Source organism: Nesoenas mayeri (genome assembly GCF_963082525.1).
Source record: "Nesoenas mayeri genome assembly, chromosome: 5".
Lineage (NCBI taxonomy): Eukaryota > Metazoa > Chordata > Aves > Columbiformes > Columbidae > Nesoenas > Nesoenas mayeri.
Window position 1 is genome coordinate 53,459,747 of NC_137548.1, and position 20,834 is coordinate 53,480,580.

The following is a 20,834-nucleotide window of genomic DNA, read 5'->3' on the forward strand; positions in this document are numbered from 1 at the left end:
GTGTTCCTTTACAAGTGCGTAAGGGGCTCTGCTCTCCAACTGTCCTCTAAAGCAACAGCACAGCGATCAGGTGTTCCAGAAATGACTGGGGTTTTCTTTCAATCTCTGGCTTGGGGATATCTAATGTGGATTTTCAGAGGATAGGCATTTAGCATTTTGGTGAATCTGGTCCATTTAGGGTAGTTCAGAATCTGAAAACTTTGAATATTTTTGAGCATCTGAGGTTTTCTTGTTTGCTTGTTATTACAGCAATTGTTGCTTCAATTTTTCTTTTCTTGGTGGGGAGGGGATTATACATCTAATCGTTTGTGGTCTGTCTGCAGTGTTAACTTTTTTAGTATTGCTAAATGTTCCATTATTCCCTGATATTCTAGGCTGAAACTTTTGGACTAATTACTTCTTTACAAAACTTCTCTGTGAATCCTTTTGAAATCTGCCCCATCTCTGTTTTTATGGGATTTGATTCATTTCTCTTTTACCCCAGGGTATGTGATCTGAGACATACTGAAGTCAGTTTCCTTTGAGTTTGGTTTTAAATTGAGCTCTGGGTAAAGAAATTTGTAGAGGAAGGAAGGAAACCTCCAGAAAGCTAAAAGATTTCTGCAGGATATTTCTTTTAAAAATCCAGATAATTAGAAATCCTCTTGGAAAAGCCATCTGGGGAGCATCTGAGCAATGCTGACAAGAGGCCAAAGTCTAAGATGCTGCTCAGGCTTTAAAAAAAGGGAGGATGAAAGAAAGTAATGGTTATTAAAGCTGAGCATGCTCATGCATCAGATGTTTAAGTGTGCTTCCTACAGAAGCTCTTTCCTGATATAAAGCTTTATAACAGATTATCTGTATTGTGTGAGATGGTTTTCTTCCTCTCCCCCTTCTGACTGTACAGATACAGTTGGATGCGAGACAGATGATGGGCCGATTCTGCTGGCTGATGTTTTCTAGTGTAGTCCTGGATGTTTCCAAGTCTTCCAGGAATCACTGTTCATGATAGAAAGAGACCTACTTCTAGGTGGACCTATTGATGTTTAGAACATAAATTTTGAAACCATTTGTTGAACAACTCCTTTAGGGTAACCAGAGGAGCCTGTGGCTGGTGACACCAGGCTCACACCTCACACTACACCCACGCATGTTCTCATTGCATGCGATTACACGGTCTGGGATGTCTAATTGCCCAGTTGTAATCTGTCCACCCTACCGAAAGTTGCATCATTTTGATTTTGTCAGGGTGCTGTGTGGCAAGCACTTTTCAGACAGTCTCTTGGCCCTTGAAGGATTCATAAATTTTTTCATGTGCTTTCTTATAAAGCCTGATTATTATTTTTTCAATTGTTTTATTTTTTGGAGATGGAGGTTCAGCCATGGCAGGGAAGAGTCTGCAATAGCTAGAAAAGTACATTCATGGTGCAAAGCTGCTCTGAATAGCCATGGAGCTGAATTATTAGAAAAGTTTCCAAAACATAAACACTGCCTTGACTGTTACAGCATCTAGTGTGAGCAAATACCATTTGCCCTTTGCCATCTGTGCCAATTCATCCCGTTTTGTGATGGTGAGATGCCAGGTGCCCACCAGGAGAGGGAAAGCAATCAAGAGCCATGTTCATTAGTCACTTACCTCAGCTTAACAAAGGCCAAGGTCAGATGATGCAAACATGACTGCCAAATACCTACCAAGAATAATCCAGCTAGGAGATAAGTCCTTGCCTATCTGCAGGTCTGCCCTGTGATGGGGAACGTGGCAGTGAACTCGGTGCCAGGCAGTGGTGGCACCCAGTGAGGGGCAAAGCACAGGAATGCAAATGGCATGCTGTAACGGGGCAATGAAGCCATCTGATGGCACACCCAGCCACTCTTTAATTGGAAATGAGGATCTATTTCTGGACTTTGGAAATGAACCATCCAAAGTAAATGTTTAGTCAGCCTTGCAAGCTGTCTGAAATGCATGACATGCCTGTGACAGGGCAGTTTTATGGGGATGGGGCTGAGCTTTCTTTGGAAAAAGTAATTCTGCTATAAAGAAAATCAATATTCAAAAGAGTTAGTAAGGTGTAGGTGAAATTTCGCTTTCTGTCCTAGTGAATAGAACTGTAAGGGAGAAAAGGGACTCTACCACTTCTGTAAAGACTCATAAAAAGTGTGGGTGGCTTTCCCACCCTGGAGGTTGTGTCCTTAAAAACAAGCCCTGACTCTGCAGCTTTGGCACAAAACTGATGGTTGCTGTCAATATTTGGCTTGCAGGCATGATTGGAGCCACTTTGTGCTTCTTGCTTTGGCCAGGAGCTGCAGCTGTAGCCTGCGAGGGCAGGGAGAAGGCAGTGCTTGGTCACAGTGCTGGGGATGCCATGGCTGCTGGAGCAAATAGGGGCATGCTGTGAGACACCGCACGGACATCTCCACCTTGAGTCAGTGATCCAGGGTTGAGCGGCAACATCTGGCTCTGGAGTGGGGTGGAGTGGGCCCCCAGTGGGGCACTGGCTATGTGAGGCGAGCGAGACAGAGGGCACCAGCAGCCAAGCACAATGGCTTGGCCAAAACTCAGCCAGACCTGCAGGCTTTGGGTGTTGGAGACCTGCAGCTCAGACTGTGTGATGGTTGGGTCTGGGGCTGGGTTTTAGTTCATTTGGGAGAAGAGTGAGTTACAAAATGTGGATCTGGGTTCAGGTTACAATTCTGATCCCCAGGGCTATTCCAGGTGTTCAAATACAAACTTCTGGCTCAGGCCCATCTATAATTAGGCATATTCTTTAAAAGTATTTTCCTTCCTCGGCTCCTGTGCTCTTGGCTTGTCTCCACTAGCCCTCTTTGCTATGCTAGAGCACAGTTTGCTGGGTATATTAATTGAACTGTTTACACACCTGGTTTCCTGCAAGAATAGACACCTAGCTCCTTCTTTTGAAAAGTTTAGCCCAGAGGCTGTAAACAGGAATTGTGCTGTGTCTGGAAAAGCTGAACTGCTGCTTATCTGCGCTCCCTCAGGCTGTGGGAGCAGCAGCAGCTGCAGACATGGGTCAGTTGAGCACGGAAACCAGTCTGCACACTCTTCCCATCAGTCCTGTCCTCCTGCCCAGCTCAGGTCCTCCAGCAACTGAGAAGGCCCCTTTTCAAAAGGATTATTCACTTTTATTGTGATGGTGATAGAAATGGGCCCCACCTGGCATCTGGGTCAGCTTAGATGCAAGTTTTGCCTTGTGTGTGAAAACTGTGGGTGTGATCCTGGAGTTATGTCCTGTGCACAACTGCTGATGGGACCTTTCCTCTCTTTTCATGGCTTTACCTTCCAAGATTAGTTTCTGTCCAAACTCCCTAAAAACAGTGGTAGGTTCATCACCCCTTATACTCTTCTAATCATGGCTGAAGGGTGTCTTTCATAACCTGTTCTGTGGCTCAAAGAATGGTTTTGGAAAGAAAAGGTTGGTAAATCTTGTGTGGTGCAGATCAGATTAAATTGTCCCTTTTGGAGTACTTGGGCTTAAAACATATAAGCATAAATAAGTGCCATTGCACAACTTTGATTTCAAGGTATAGGAGGAGGAGCAAGGCAGCACAAAATCACTTGGCTAATACTGTCAAAGATTTCTTCTTCTGAGCCAGGTAGTATTGGAAAACCACACAGAGCTTTCTGAAACAATAAAACAGATCTTCAGACTTTGCTGGGGAGTCCACCTTCACGTTAATGTGCACCCTGTACTGCCTTAAAGTAAACTGATTTTTGTGGTCATGCTGTCAGCTTCTGAATCCCACTGTTGTTTTACTGAGCAACATTGAGTTTTACTTTGCTGCTTCATTTCTTTGCTGAACATTACTTGAACTGCATCTGGAAGATAGCAGCTAAACTTTGTGTAAAGCCGTGGGTTGGGAGGGTTGGTGTACTGTGCTTTTGGTGGTCCACAGGTTGTGGAGTGTGATGCTGCTGTGCTGGGCCTTGGCATCTCTAACTTTTTGTACTTCTTGAGGTTTCTGAAGCACTGTTGGTAAAGGCCTCTGGGAAGGGGCATGCAGATGCCTGGGCTGGGAATAGGGAACAGGAAATCAGATGCACCTTGGGGCAAAATTTGCTATCCAAATTCCAATCCAGCTAGGAACAGAAAGTGCTGCTATTCCCAAAGCACTGGACTGGAATGGGGTTACTCCAACAAGCCCCCAAAGGGGACACAAAGGCATCCAGTAAGGAATGAAAGCAAGCATAATATTAGCTTGTTGTTGCTCGTGCCACGGGGGAACTTCAGCAACTCTGTCCAGGACTGCCACAGCTCTCAGTCACCGAACATGCAGTGACTTCGTTGTTGAACTTCATGTTGGCTCTGATTCCTGCTTGGCTGCTGAGTGTTGGTTGTATGCCATAACTGTTACGAGCTGTAAGGGCTGGGAAATATCAGCTCTGGAAAGAGGCCCGAAAGGATGAAGGTGGCAGGTGCTTGCGTCAAAACTCTTTGCGGAGGAAGAGGAGAGGGCTTACACCATCACCCACTTACCTTTTCTTCCTGCGTAATTGTTCCTCTCTGCCAAAAAAAGAAATCTGGGCTTTTGCTAGAAACCAGTGGCTAGCTGGATCCAGTGTGAAGCGGCATGATGGTTTGTGCTGCACTCTGTGCTCCTGCTAATGGTATCAAATCAAGCAGGAAATTATTTTTGGAGCAGCGAAGCATGTTGAAACCCAGCAGAAGGCAGCTGTTTGCGTAACCAGAGTTGTGGGAGAGCTGCCTCCCTTGTTGCCAAGCGCTTGACTTCCTGTGCTGGTGAGAAACAGTTTCCTCGCTCCCAGCAGCGTGAGCAAATCCCCTTAGGCCTGGGAGGCTGGGCTTGGTCCAGCATCCATCATTCCTGTAGCGCCTGCTTCACAGCTCTGAAAGTCCCCAGACACTTTTCTGCAGGTGTCTGGACTACCTGATCCTGACTCGCTAGATCACTGCTCAGCTCTCTCCTTGGAAACAAATGACCTGCAAAATAAAAGGTTTTGTCCAGATTTCAAATGCATTTCAGTTAACTCTCAGCAGAGGTCCACATCTGGCAAACTGCCCATACTGGAAGTGAAACATTAGTTCTGCCTCAATCTGAACATCCACATCATGTTTTTACACCCTGGCTGGGTTTCCAGCACCAGTTCGGTGCCCTGATGGTATCCACAGTGCTTGGGCTGCCTTCACAAGGATGTGTCCTGGCACACAGCTCCTCTGGCTGTGCTTCAGCAGTTCCTTTTCAATTTGGCTCTTTCAGCAGCTCCTAAGTGTCTAACAGGGGCTTGATTTTTTTTTTTTTTTGTGGGGGGTGGGTCTTGGCATGCTGCTGCTTTCTCATTCTCTAGCAATACTGTTTGTAACTCTTCTTTCTGCTCTGCTGCTGTATGCTGGTGTTCAAGCACTGGCCTTGCTTCTTGGAGGTGCCTCCAGCGGTACATTGATGGACCTCCTATGCAAAATGGTTTGTCTCCTTGGGCTCTGCTTGGCTCTTAGTCCTTCATCCCAGAGCAGAAATAAATCCCTTCAGTACCGCAGCAAAACATCCTGGCCCGTAAAATAGCATCATTAACATGGGTCATGGGATTGCGTTTGCCAGAAACAATGAGATAAACCCGTGGCTAGAGACGGCAATTGGCCTGGTGCACATGGGACTTAAATTCCTGCCCCCAGAATGTGATGCTTCTGCATGGAATGCAAGGACCAAGTGAGCATGGAGAGGTCTTGAAAGCTGCCATGGGGTATAAAGCCTTTTTTGTTTGCAGACTTATGTCATCCATCAGTCATGCAAATGTCACCCCAGAAGACAGACTTTTTCACATTACTGCCTTGTTCTGGAAAAGTCCCTCCTTGATTATTCATGACCACTGACGCCTTCAGCCATGTGCCCCTTTCTGAAGGGCTGTAGGGTGGAAAGAAATTCCCTGACGCAATGAAAGTCAGGAAAAAATCCAGCACACCCGAACTGAGTCAGTCTGAAGTATTTATGGCTTTCCAGTTTGGTAATTAATTTCTCATGCAACTTGGATATGGGTAGAAAAGGTGCCTGTCCTATACCAGGCTGACGTTTGCTACCGTTATGCAAATGTATGTCAGCAATGAGACCCCAGAGCTGGGGTGATGAGCAGGGCAATTTCCATACTCTATAAAGATAATGGTGAAGTAGATTAAAAATTAATTTTTAAAAAAAGCTGTTGTTTAACTTTATAGTAACCTTTCAACGTAAGCGCTTGATGATTTCTGGGCAGTTTGGTAATAGAGGATGGGGACTTTTATTTCTGCCTGTCCTATCCATGTCTAGGATTGCAGCTGTCACTTATTTCGTTGTTTAGGGCTGTTTAAAGTCTTATGATTTTAGTTGCAAGTCAAATTATTTTCCCCTTGCCACTTAATTTTGCCTTGTGGTATCGTTATGCCCCGCACCTTAGTTTTTGCTTGATTTTCTTTAGGGGTGAGACAGGATGGGGTGGATGCACCCTCAGAGACTTCCCAGGTCCATCCTGTGCCATGCTTCATGCCATGCCTTTCAGCTCAATTTCTTTGTCGTGCTAAGCAGACCCTCTGTTAGCCTATGTCTTTTGGGCCCAAATGAGAAGGTTACAGAAAAGTGGTTGAAACCCCATTTGGTGGCTATTCTAACTGGTCCCTCATGCTTTGTCCACTCCAAACCCATTCTGTGGGCTACACTGCTTCAGGCCAAATTTATTGGGACCTACACTGAAACTTTTATTAACTTGTGCCCCAAAAGAGAATCACGTTTCCTGACAGTAAACTACTATATATCCAAAAAAAATGTAGTTAGCATGAGCCGTAGAGGCTCATATTCCTGAAATGCAAAGGAAGGAAGCAGCTGCAGACTTTGAGAAGTAGTGTACTACATTCATCTCAGTTTGAAACCACTAAAGTAAGTCCTATTTCCTCAGATGAATGCCATAGTTGTATCTGAAGCGGTACCTCTATTTCTCTGCTGATATTTACCAAAGGGTAGCTATAAGGAAGGGTTTAATTTCTTTTGTTGTCTTATCTCTGGGAACCACTTCAGTTCCGATTCAGTGACAGTTCCTGCAAAGCTAAGACTAAAAAGGGGTTTATTGTCTCTTTGAACTGCCTTTTGCTCTGAGGAATGAGGATATAATTGTAACATAGGAAGGACAAACTGAACATGTTCAGGCTTGTCCTGCCCAGTCTTTCCCTGTTTCATTGTGTGTTTTTTTTGTGGTGTGTTTTTTTGGTTGTGTTTTATTTTTTTTTCCCTCCCTTGCAGCTAGCATTCATGATTGGGATTTTCCAACCGATAAAGTCTTGGCTAGCCTATGGGCTAATATGCTCTTAGCTAAACCATCTATGGATGGCTGGATGTGCGGTTTCTTTTGATGCCAGCAAAGACCAGGGTTCGCCACTTTATTTGTGTTTGTCACCAGAACATCTGTCTCTCACTGTTCATGCCTATGGAGTAAGTGCAGAGGGAGTCTCAGGCAAGATGGCTTTCATGTTCCCTCTGGGATAATTTTTTCCACATGTTTACTGATCTTTCAGTACGCTTTTCTCCTTTTTGGTCATGTTTGGTTTTTACAAGAATTAAGTCTGTGGAAGAAATTAAAGGCAAATATTAACCAGACTTAAAGCAACCCAAAAAGAACAGCCCTAAAGTCTTCAAGTACCTTGGTGTTTTGCTTTTAGGAAATCTTGTTATAAGTGTAGTTGAAGTACAGGGTTTGTTTGCTATATCAGTAAATACAATAAGTTGTGTTTGGTTTGTGTCATTTAGCAAAAAATTGCCTTTGTCTGAGGCTAGTTTAACTACTAGCCTTGGTCTGAAGCAGGGATTAATGATACCGGTGTTGGTACTGAACCCATACCATCTTTTTTTCTCAACTGCTACTACCTGATGACTTACTAAAAAATGAATTTCAAGTCCTTTCCTGCTGCTAATCCATATCACTGTTCTATGGCTGGCCTCTTGGTACTGGGTGCCACCATATTGATGGGTTTTGGCAGCCATTGTATCTACACTGCTGATGTTGGGCCTGATCCTGTAAACCCTTTTTAGCATCTTTCCCGTGATGACCCCAGTTGATCTTTTCCAACCCTGTTTCCATGATGCCTGCAGTGCAGCTGGGTTTGCAAGAATTTCTCACTAATTCCTCAGGATCCACTTTGACCCTGTGGTTTTTACTCAGTGCTTCCTCAGACAAGTTTCCACTGACTCAAATTTGTGCTTTAATTGAGTCAGGGCTCCAGGATGTGTCCCCAGGGCAAAGCCTGTTTCTGGGGTGGCTGATTCCCATGGAGCTGGCCCAGCCGACACCAGCGTGTGATGGCAAAGCTCCTCAGAAGGAATTATTGAAACAGTAATAGGCATGTCACACACTTCTAAAATCTACATATGTGCGCTTCTCCCATCAGTAGTGTTGTGATATGCAGTGCCAGTGTTGTATTGTCAGGGTGCTGCGAGCAGCAGCGAGTTGTGGGTTCCTGTTGCATCAGTGTTGTGGCAAGGACAGCAGAAAAGGCTTTGGGCGGGATCCAAGGAAAAAGAAAAGAGGAAAAGTGTGGTCCACTGGTCTGAGCACTAAACTGGCATGATTTAAACATGATTTTTACGGCTTTTTTTGCCAGCATCTTCTTTATGGGACCTGACCTGGGGTACTGAGGTTTTCTGTGCTTCATTTCCCTGTGAGTACATACGGGGGTGTTTGCACCACCCTCACCCATATGGGGATGTTATGAAGATAAGATGTGAGATTTAAAGTGTGAGTTTTTCAGCTGCTGCTATCAAGTCTGTCTGTGTATATAAGAAAGGAAAAGTTTATGTAAGCACTGTTACGAGGAATGATGTAAATCCAGGTCTGGAGATCCTTAAACCTTGGACACTTCAGTGTTTACCTGGTGCTATACAGACATACGTCCAACAGGCTTTGCGGTGCTTTGTAGTCCATGTTTCATATTTTTCCCCTGTTGAAAATAAAGTTGAAGTGGAACGAAAACACACAGTTCTTTTTCATTGTGCACTGAAAAGAAAAAATCCAGCCCACTAGTCACTTTAAAGGGTAATTAATTTCCTTATCAACCAGTTTGTCTGTTTATACAGATGCGTTTGTTGCACTGAAAGCAGCCAGCTTCTGCAAGGCTCTGAGATATCACAAGCACCAGTCTAAAATCATTGTTGCTGCTGGCCACTAAAGAACATGGCCCATTGCTGCCCTGAATTACTTGGCTGTAGCATCTGTCCTTGTTCCCTATCTACCTTTGTACAATACATGTGTTCCCTAAGATGCAAGATGGCCTCTGGCTCTTGCAACACCAGATGTCTTGAAATATAAGTCTTCTAGGTACAGCAAACCCCAGGCCCACAGCAGGCCAGTACTTTGCACACTGGAGCTACAGAAATGGACAATCGGAGGTTTCCAAACTCCTCTACAAACAGCTGGCTGCTCACACACTGCTCACCTCTCCTTGTTTCCAGCTGCTAATTTGCAATTAAACCCAACTGAAAATACAGTAAACACTCGGCTCACAGTTTTCTGTGCGAGTCCGTCAGGTAGCTTGCAGTTGCTGTCATCTGATGGTGAATGGAGCAGGATTCTGCTGTAAGTGTGTGGCTGGGTGGATCGGCTGCCCGTGAGGCTGCCTAAGATGTGGTTCCCACCAAGCGCTTCTGTAAATACCAGTTCAGTGTAATGCAGCTGATACTAACTGGCAGCCCTGTAGGTGGTCTCAGTAGCGGGGCCAAGATGAAACGTGGTGTGGAGAATGAATGAAGCGCCTCCAACTGAGAGCAAAGGTGTGTTAGGCAGAGCTCAAAGTGCAACCACTGCGCTAGGTCTGCAGGTAAAGGATATTCTTGTTCAGGGCTTTGGCAATGCTGGAATCCACAGAAATATGCAAGATGCATAGAGGGCAGTTATATTTGACTGGTATGAAGTACATTAGATCTGTTTTCAACTCATTGCTCCAGAAAGTGCAAGCAGCTTCAGTTAGTATTGAATGTCCTTTTTAACCCAAATAAATGATTCTACTATGCTGAACAACATAGTTCAAAATACATCATTCAGTGTGAAGTTTTTTTGCTGTTCCTTGGCTAGCATTTGTCCTACAACCGGTGTAGGGGAGAAAACTACTACAATTTGCAAATATGAAACACAGAGCAACCTCCTTTCTGAATATATTTTACATGAAGAAACCATTGTCATTATGGGGTGAGGGAAACAAAAGACTTAATTGTGGGAGTTCAGTAAATATAGTAACAGTGAGACCACTCCTGGTTTGAGCACACGAAGCCTGCCCAAGCAAGCAAACTGTGCACCGTTAATTAATTCTTTTGCCCACTATTGAAATGGAGTGACTCACTCTTCTCATGCAGATGCCTCCTTTTTGGGACAAACTCTTCATGAAATCAAATCAGCTGCACCACAGCCCTCAGGCTCTGTCTTTGCTGGAGAAAGGGTTGTTTTGAAGGGCCTTGTTGTGCAACCAAAGAGGTTGGAGTGGGATGCTGGGAAGTCTTCCACCTGGTGTGTGAAGTGTTTTAGTTGTGACTTTTGGGTGTTAGTGTTCCAATATTGGTTTACATACAAAATTAACCCTAATGTGTCCTATTTTATTAGAAGGTCTTATTAGACAAAAGGCACTGGAGCCTTTGATGTAGCACGGCAAGATTTTTCACACCTCGAGGTAGGAGGTGTTGGCTGCCACTACTTGTTCCAAGGCAAGATCAGCCTGTGCCATACCTCTGGTAGCATGCTGCATTTACAGTTACTTACCTCAAGGTGAAGAAGTAACTTGTTTGGCCAGGGATTACGTAGCTTAAAAATGTCATTCATGTGGATACGGTCCTGGTAAGAGATGAAATTTAAGTTTCAGACTTGGCCAGTCGATGACTTTGCTATTTACCTCCTTAGCCTTTGAGTATGGGGTATAGAGGGAGCCTTTCCTTTTGCATGACACAAAGACTCTCTCTGGGATCATTGCAGTTGCCTCACCAGTGCCCTGATTGCAAAAAGGAACTGGCAGAGGAAGAAGCTCAAGTCCTTTGGTGTGCTGATGCTGGGACATCTCCAAGCATTGGCAAAATAGGTAGTGACCGCAGTCCTGTTTTCTACTTGCCCGTGCCAGAGTGGTGAGGAGGCATGCTTATTGAAGAAACCAGAGCATCTGGTGTCAGTGTCTGGTTTTGAAAGGTGGGAGAGGTCCTCTTGGAAGCAGCAGTCATCACATGTCTCCTTAGTGCCAGCAAAAGCAGTGGTCCTGGCTTGCCAGAGCTCTCTTTGTGCTTTCTTTCCCAGCCAAATCCTTCCCCTCGCAGGAACTAACCGGACCCCACCCCTCATCCTTGGGCAGCAAAATTCAGCTCTGCCCACGTGTTGCTTTGAGCCACCTCTGAGTAAATGAGTGTATCACGATTGGTAAGAGGTAACAGCTCCAGCTGATGCCAGACTTGTCGATGCCCTAAAGCCACTGCTATGAGCTGAGACCTAACGTGCCAGGAGTGCAGCCCAGGTTCCTATAGCAAATCCTCAACAGTTTCCTGCCCAGCTGAGTCTTTTGGAGTCTGAAGCGTTGTAATCTCATAAAAGCTGGAAAAAGCTTGAACTCGTTCAAAGATTATTTCACACCACCTACAGTACTCTATGAAGTCAGACATGCTGTAACATATGATTAATGATGTGTTTGGTGATGAGTCACCGGGTAGTCTAGCAAGCACTGCTCACCTTCTAACCAGTCTGTGCGTGGGGGTCCTTACCCAGCGACACACCCAAACTGAGCATTTTAATAATTTACCACATTTTGAGCTTGGAAGGTCAGATAAACCTCCACCATGAAGAAGGAGAAGGTGGGAGGGATCCAAAAAAACTATTATTACTTTGTACGGTTGGAGTATCCAAGAAAAAACCTGAGGAAAATCCATGTTTAAGAGTTGGGGGGGTTGCATCTTTGTGTTATATTGAACAGTCGCTTGGTAAGATACATGAATATTACTTGGATGGAAATATAGTATTACACTTTCCCAACTAAGTGTCCCAAGTGCAAAGTGGTTATTCTTACTTGTTATCTGCAATGTTTAAGGACTGCAGGAAAAAAAAGCACAGCATTTTCCAGGCAATGAGCAAAAATGAGCTTTTGGGAGATGGTGATGGGAGACACTGTTTTGTTTCCTGCTGCAGAGGAGGAAGTTGCACTTGTGTCTCAGTGTATATCTGGTATCCTTTCTCCAATAAAAATCATAGTAAGAAGCATAGGGAAGAGAAAGACTGAGACAAACTTGCATAATAATTCACTGATTACTTTTCCAGCCCCCAACTATTTTCAGCTCAGGGGATTTCCTGACATGAATAAATGTGGTTCATGATTCTTTAGTAACCTTCAGTGGATCACTCTTCCAAGTGCTTATACGGTCTCCTTGTACCTGTCTAAACCTTTTGCTTCCACAACACCAGTAAAAACAAACTCTGCCAACCTTCTACACGTTCTACTGAGAATTAGGTCTTTCTCTTTGTTTTGAACCAGCCTGCGACAGCTTTGTTTGGTGCTTCCCAGTTATTGTGGTAGAAATGACCATGTAAGCCACTTCCTAAACCCCTGCTCCAAATCCCTCACAAACCTGTGGACCTTTATTAGATGTCAATTGGGCATCTTCTTCCTGGGGTAAAGACTCTCAGCCTCCTCAGGCATAAAGCTGGTCAGCATTAATTGTCCTTGTTGCCATCCTCTGAGTCTGTCCCACTCCTTAGATACCTTCTTGCGAGGGGGGAACCAGGACCACATGCACTGTTCAAAGTGCTGGTGAACCAGGAGCCTCAACAGTGGTCTAATGAGGTTCTCTGTTCACTTGCTGTTTCTTTCATGGTAATCCCTAATGTTTGATTAGCTGAGCACTGAGCCAATGGTTTTGTTGAATAGTTTATGACAGTCCAAAGGTCTCACTCCTGAGTGAAAAGAAGCAGTTCAGAAACCATAATTTCATTATGAATTTAAGACTTGTTTTCCCTGCATGCATCACTTCAAATTTAATCTGCATTGATTTTCATCTGCCATGTTATTGAGCAACCCCTCAGCCCTGTAAGGGCTGTATGCAATTCCCCACTGACTGCTCTTTTCCCCAGTACTCTTCTAATTGTGTATCCTCAGCAAACTTTCTTACCTCAGTGCTGCTCCAGATCATTCACAGATAGATCAAGCACCATATGTCCCAGCCTCACCCGTGGGATGCCTCTGTTGCGAGAACTGACCTCTTACACCTACTTTCCGATGCCTATCTTGGCCTGCCCAGCTCATCCAGTATTAGTGCCGCTGGGATCAAAGCCAGATGTTGCAAGCCCCCATTCAGGGAGTGCAGCCGAGACCTGATCCTTGTCTAGACTCCTCCATTTCTAGACGTACAGAGTGATACCGCAAAGCGTGAGGCAAGCCATGCCTTAGCCAGCCAGCTGGCTAAAATCTTTTGGGGAGTGCAGCTTATTCTCCCATTTGTTATAAATGCATGTAAATGTGCAGGTGTTCGGTGCCCTGAGATGCCAGTGGGATTGTCTATGCCATGCAACAGGGAAAAGCAATAATCACATATACAAGCACAAGCTTTGATTTAGCAAAGTGCAGTATTTTGAAATAGGGTGTTTAACCAGAAAAGAGCACACAAAAATAAATGACACTCAAAATTAGTAGTGGATTATGGGCAAAGCATGCAAATCCACCCACGTCTTATTGAAGCGTAACTGATATGCCTCTTCCGGCAATTAGCTGGGTTCCTCCGAATAGTGTTGTGTTGGATTAGGCAGCAGGACGGACTGGCGCAGGCAGGCTGCTCCAGCTGCCTGGGAATTAGCATCCCCTTCACGCCCCGGCAGTAGGATCTGCCGGGCTTAAGCTGGGACTGTGGCAGGGGCCAGTTAGTTCAAGATGCCTTTCATTGCTGGGATTTTCTCTGCAGCAGGCGCTCATAGAGACAGATGGCTTTGTTGCTGCAGAGGCTCTGATGGGCAGCCAGCCTTATCCATTCACACAGAGCACCGCTTACATAGGGAACTCTGCCAAAGGAGGATTTTCCATGTGGAAGAGGCCCAAGTGTTTTTATTTAATGCCCCACACTGACCTACAGTGTTTTTTTTTTTCTGCAAGGTTGAGTGTCAGGTTCCACCAACAACCCTCCTTGTGCTAGGCTAGTGACACACACAGAAGCACATGTCCTTTAAGAGAAGTTAAGCCACAGGTGACTCTGATGGGTTTGGGGATGGCTGTGAACTCCTGGCTCTGTCCCCAGCCTGGTGTCCCCAGCACACAGTAGCTCTGACGTGCTTCTGCTGTTGCTGCTCCTGGCTCTTTGCCCTGTTTATGCACCAGTGCCAATCTTCAGCATCCCTCCCTCGCTCAGTTTTGATGAAAATGGGTGAGGCAGGATGACCATATCCCCCTTCATCTTCTTTTCCTTTCCCACAACCCAAATTTTCCAGATGTGGCTGCCACTAGAAATAGGCAGTTGAATGAGCACTTGTCTGTGAGTGACTCATTCTCGCCCTGTGAGGGGCTATACAGAGGGTGAGGATGCAAAGTCTCACCAGCTCCTTGGACAGCCTGCAATGATGTCAGGTTCACTAGAATGAAAAAGAGCCTCCTGCTCTCTCCAAAGCAGCACCAGCCCACTTCTGCTACTCTTCATCTAAAACATATGTGGCAAAAAGGACACCCTGGTCATGGTTTCCAGCTGCATTAGGCCAGTGAACGCCTTCTTTTTCCTGCTTATGTATGGGTGGAGGTGGGTATCTGCTCAGGTTTTACATTCTGTCTCTAGAGAAATCCCAGGATCCCAGTGAAACAATGGGGAAACTGCAACCAAGGAGTCCCACTGAGGGGCTACAGTGAAATATGGGTGATTTGTCCCAGGTGATTTGTCCTACCTTTTGTGAAGTACTTTCTACCTGACCACAAGTAAGCAAGTGCAAAAAGGCATGTTTCTCTGAAATATGTCCCTTGGAGGCCGCATTTGTTCCCGCTTGGGATTTCATGCTCCTTCAGCTAGCATTACCCTGTGCTGTTTGCTTTACACACCATTTGCTTTTGTGGCTTTGCTTCTTTAAGAAGCTTTGGTGAAATCTTGTGCTTGCTTTTTTTTTGGTCTTTAGGAGGAATCTCAACAACATAGACCAGACCATGATGGGTGAAAGATGAGATACATTCAGCAAGCATTGTCAAGGCAGTTAAACAAAGTTCCTTGAATGAAACCATCACTAATTTACGATAAGTTATGCACAGAGTTTATGTATCACTCAGTCATCAGGAGCACAGTGGCCACTGCTCACTTTCTTACGGACCCAAAGCTGTTTACTGGAGAGCACGGTTTGGTATCATGGTTTCACCTGAACTTTTTTTCTTTTAATGTCAGTTTTTTGCTTTTATTTTCTCTTTAACTCACCAGCTGTTTTTCACCCATAGCTGCCCCTCTAAGGGCGCAAGTGGATGAGTGGATAGTGTGGCCGGACTGCAATCAAAGAAATATTTTGAGAGTCCTTTCAGACCTCTTTAGGGAATCTGGGCTGGCTCTGAATGCTGGCTTTATGCGGTGCTGTTTTGAAGTAGGAGTGAGTCATTAAAAAACAATTTATGCTCTCTCCATGTTCAACTTTGACTTTATTAAGAAAAAGAGAAAGAAAACAAACACAATCCCATTCACTGCCGAAATACACATTGATCCTTTAGTCCTCAGGGAATTGTTGGGAAGTGCTTCCTTCTTGAAAGAATCGCTGTATTGACGCAACATTTAATTGTGCAATTACACACATGCGTTTTTCTCCTGGGCTTTGCAGAGCAGGGCTCTGTGGCTGGAATGCTAATCAGAAAGTGATTGATACGATCTTGCAGCACACACAGCCTGAATGCAGCCTCCTGGCTGGCAGCAGCCCCTAGATACCTTCATGGGTCAGTCCCAGCCTTTTCAGGCAGGAAACCAAAGATGGGAATCACAGCCCAGCAAGGTCAGAGCAAGGACTGGAATTTGGGATGGAGCCCAAAACTGTATCCCGTATCGGTTTGTTGTGGCCTTCCTTGGTGGAAGCAGGAGGCTGTGGCACCCATCCCTCCGCAGCACTGCCTGGGGGCTGTAGCTGGCAGGTACCAGCAGGGATTCTGTTCAGATGTCCTCATCTGTGAGCTGAAAATATTACCTGCCTGCAAGCGCCTGCTCAGTGGCTTCTCCTGCTCATGTGCACACCTTTGTGGAATCGAATTTTTCATTGAAGTTTTGCTGAAAGCATTGATTCAAAGCTACTGGGAAATGCTGTGCTCGTCTTTGTACATATATATGTAGATACACCCAACCATACCTTTTTGGCCAGGCCCTGCTTCCTAAAAGCTGCATTAGCTGTAAACTTTGCCAGATTTTTCTGATACTTTGTGTGTGCGACCTCTGACAGCAGGTAGGTGTGACACATAAAGCAGAGCCGTGAAAGATCACTTCCAGGATTTGGAGACCATCTTGGAGCCCTTTCTGTCACCTGTGTTATTGCAGCACATCTTGATTCAGAAGCTGAACCCGGGTTGGGCTCAGTTCCTCATACTAACAGACCGTGATGGGAAACAGTTGTGAAGTAACATAGAGCTCATCCTTGCTTTGCCTCATCTGGGAAGCATGTTGCACTTTGGGATTTACAGTTTCCTGCAAGTAAAACCAAAGGCTGGTTAAGCATTAAATGGGAAGAAATGCAACCCTTCTCCAACTGGCTTTGAATGCTAATATTTTCTTTAGGTTTAATCTGTTTACCATGACATTACTATTAATGGTTTCATCATCAATTCAGCTTTCCCACCAGCATTAAGGATGGAGTTTCCAGATGGGCAATCTTAGCTGTCAGCCGTGTGTCCCTTATTCATGGCCACAGGCTACCAAGTGAGCCTTGTTCCTGGCCACACCATCAGTCCCATGGCAAGTGTGCCCTCGGCTCTCCATCCTGATTTTTGAAATCCTTTTAAACTCTTTTAATGAATGTTTTTAATGCATCCATCACACTTGCCTAATGGCCTCAGGAAAATGAAAAGAAGAGGCTTTTGTTATGTTGTTAAGCAGCGTTTGGCTAATGTTACAGACTCCTGGCCTCCAGGTCCCTCTCTTCATGTTTTCTTCTTGTTCCTCTGAAAGTCTTAAGTCAGGGCAAGATGAGGCTGCTCCTTTTGGCAAAAACTAGCAAAAACTAGTCCTTCTCCAATTTCAGCTGTTTGCTCTCTGCAGACGATTGATCTGCACCCTCCTGGCAGCAGCACCTTGGGACACATCAGTCCCAATCAGGACAGGACTATGCATTTTGTTCCTCCCTTTCATGCAAGGCTGAAAACATACAAAGAAGAGTGGGCAGCTGTGGTCTTAGATGACAGCCTGAGAGGAGCTTTGCGAGCAGAAAAGCCCAGGAAATAGCAAGGAAGGCTGCTGGCAGAAGTCAGCAAGGGGCTTTCTCTCCAGATGCAAGAGAAGCAAAGGAATTACAAGTAACGTGCTGAACTACGCAGATAAAATTACCCAAGTTATTTTGACCATAAAGCCCAGGATAGTAAAGACTCTTAACCTCTATTAATCAGCAAGAAGCTGGAAGAGGCCACACAATGATCTCAGCTGCCAAAGCTGCTGCACCCTTTTACTCCCTTTAATTTAATTGAATTAGTCCTGTCTGTGTCCTTTGTTCTTCCACCCTGCTCAGGAAATCTGCTGCTGGTTTTGGCAGGGCTTGATCTGGCTCCACATGGCTGGTTTGCGTTCAGCCAGGAGGAATGAGATGAAGGGCAGGAAGGGGAAGAGGATGGGAAAAGGTCCCGTGGGAGCAACTTGCTTAATGTGCCTCATTTGTCTTAATAGTGCCACTATATCACTTCCTGGCAAAACCTCCTTCTGATAAGCCAAACAGGCAAAATTAAATGCAGGAGTTCCACTGATATCAGGAAAGATGAGATTTCATGCTTAAATCTTAAAAAAAAAAAAAAGAAAAAAGAAAAAAATAAGCACCTATGAGCCAAGACTTGCGCAGCAGGAGCTGCAAACCCAGTGATTGTTCTTACCCCCAGTCCTTGGTTCCACTGAGGGGTCCAGATGTCTCACCTTTAGCTTAGCTGGTCTGGTTTGTACCACTTGCTTCTCATCAGACCAGTAAGAAATAAAAGCAACAGCTTAGCTTTGGCTCCTCTACTTAACATGCAGAAAAAAGATCCAGTGAGCACAGCAGAGGGATTCCCAGTGCTAACCTCTGGCTATTGTCTCTGCTGGTGGCAATAGCATCACTGCACCCCTTGCTAAAGCACTGTTCCTCGAGGCTGTTGTGGGGTGCAGACCCTTCCCTGCCCTCCTGCTGCTTGCTGGACTCCTGCAAACCACCACCACCTCCCTCTCCCCCATCTCTGCAGGGCTGCAGCTGCCCTCCCAGCACCATCCAAGGGCAGAGTTTCCCCCAGTGCCAGTGACATTCTAGCAGAGGACCTGGCAGCATCATTGCAACTTCACCAGTTTCCCCAGCAAATGCATTAGCCTCTAGTCTCCCGTCAGCATTATTGAAAGAATACTGTCAGTTCAACCCACTGGTGTTTGTATTTCCAGCTGCCAGAAATAATGATTCAGCACTTGCACACTGGTCTTAGCACTCCTATCCTTTTACATGACAGTGTAAAGATTTGTGTGTCTTCCTATAGCAGGAAAAGACAATGTGTGCAATCCATCACCTACCCAAGTCCCAGAGCAATCCTCACAGGGGGTGTTCAGAGATGATGATGTGTCAGGAAACTGCCCTGTGCTGCTGCTTTGTAAAACAGTTGTCTTTCACTATAGGAGTGGGAGGATGTGTCCCACTGATGCTGTACCAGAGGGGTGGCACTGGAGGTGTCAATATGCGTAATTCATGGGTTGTAATGGAAACATTAAAAAAAAAGGAAATGAAGATACATCAGAAAAAAAAAAATGACCTGCCTTGTCAATGTGGCGTTTTTATGACCCTTTGCTTCACTTCATCCTTCTTAAATGAGTAAAGAAATAAATGCAAGAGGTGATTTCCTGGACACGGATACCTTATCTCCAATTCCAGAGTTCATCCATAGCAAAGGATGAGACAGCGGATCAGCTAACCCAAGGGTGTACCTTCATCACCTCTCCATCAAGAAATGATAATGCTTAATATTTGGAAAAAGATGAAGCACTTACAGGAAGCTGTGGTTAAGAAAAGGGATTTTCAGATTATTTTGAATGCCTCAGGCTTGTCTGAGAAACATGATTTTGAGCTCCATATTTTCTTGGATTTCTCTGACTTCAGAGTCCAGCCATACAAACACCGTGAATCCATTACAGCAAGCCCGGGTTTTCCCAAACATGTACAAAGTCAAGTTTCTCCTCTTCCTTTCACAGCAATGAATTATCAGTCATACATTTGCAGTGAAGTAGTGTGTTCTTTGCTTACCAGTTTTATAGGGGGATCCTTACCTCCTTGTTTGCTGTAATTCTTCTTGGATCTGAAGAGTAAAACATATTTACATTGGCATGTGGAATTCTAGAAAAATGGAAAGGAAGCTTTTCCATCCAATTAAATTTTTTTGATGTGTTTTTTCCCACATCAGAATAAAAGCTAAAATATAGAAATCCCCTCTACCCCCCTAAAAAATAAACAAAACCAGAACACAACATTAAGCCAGCTGCAGCTACTTATTTTGATTATCATATACTTTCTATTTTGTTAGTACTTTTACTTCATGTTGCAATGCAAAGTAGAGATTTCGAATTTCTTTGATAAAGATTTGGGTCCACATAGTTGATTTCAGTAGTTTGGGAACTGTTTGGCAGATGATTTTACATCAGAAAGTGGCAATCTGCAGCACTAAAAATAAAAAATAGCGATCTAGTAAATGACTAATTTTGTGATCCAGGGTAATTAGCGGAGCAGCTTGGCGGATGGAAGGCAGCACGTCTAAATTACTGCACTAAGTCCATTTGCAGGAAGATATTATCTGACTTTCTTGTTATTAATGATAATGAGACTTAAAAGATTCAGCTGGGATTTTTTCCTGTTTCTATTAGCAGGAATACATATGTGTGTATATATATTTGCTCTTTGATGCTTTTCTTGGTTGTTTGCATCTCAATCCTTGACCGTCTTGCTCTGGGACTTTAATAGTACTGCAGAAATTATTCAGACCACACCTTTGTTTAGCACAGAGGAAACTTGAGGCTTTTACAATTAGTGCTGCTGGTTATTCCGTGAAAAACCTATGCCATGGTCCAACAAGGAAAGCAGCAGTAAAAAGCCAAGCAATAAGCAGTGGTTTATCAGCAGACTCACAGGGAGCATAAGTTGGCAGCTTGCAACTCAATTTCATGTCTTGTTTTGGCAGCACAGGTTGCTGGGGATGCAGGGATGGTGCAGTCGCCTCCCAGTCTGCACGGACCTACATGATTCCAATGCCTTCTCTGTGGAAATCCAGGCATCACTTGGCTGAAGTCCAAGGTGCCTAAGTTCCAATGCCCCCAAGACACCACGATGATCACTTACCCTGTGTCCCCTGTGATACCAGCCACTGGTGTTTCTGCCGAGCATTCCCACTGCAAACCTGCGTCCTGTGGTGGTTTTAAGTGCATGTTTTATGAAACCCTTCGACTAACATGGTTCCCATGACAAGGGAGACTTTTAATGAGCTGGTTTAGTGCATAATTGCTCTCACTGTTGAAAATAAAACATGCTTCTCCCTTTGTTTTCATCTTGACTCTCCTGAGTTTCAGTCTTCCAGCCCTGGACTTTGCTCCACCTGTGTTTGGCAGAGTTAAAGCCCTTCAGAGTCTGAAATCTTCCCACATACCCTTAAAGCCTAGGAGGAGTAATTTCCTAATCTTCTCTTTTAAGAGGACAGTGATAACTGAAGACTTATTATTGA

At 44.8% G+C, this 20,834-nt stretch overlaps 1 protein-coding gene across 1 annotated transcript in view; it reads left to right on the plus strand.

Annotated features, from left to right (window-relative positions):
• The window catches only part of SLC67A1 (solute carrier family 67 member 1), a gene marked incomplete at both ends in the record, with an annotated part of 61,298 nt that overhangs the window by 14,705 nt on the left and 25,759 nt on the right, over positions 1–20,834 (plus strand). The gene's annotated exons all lie outside the window — the stretch shown is intronic.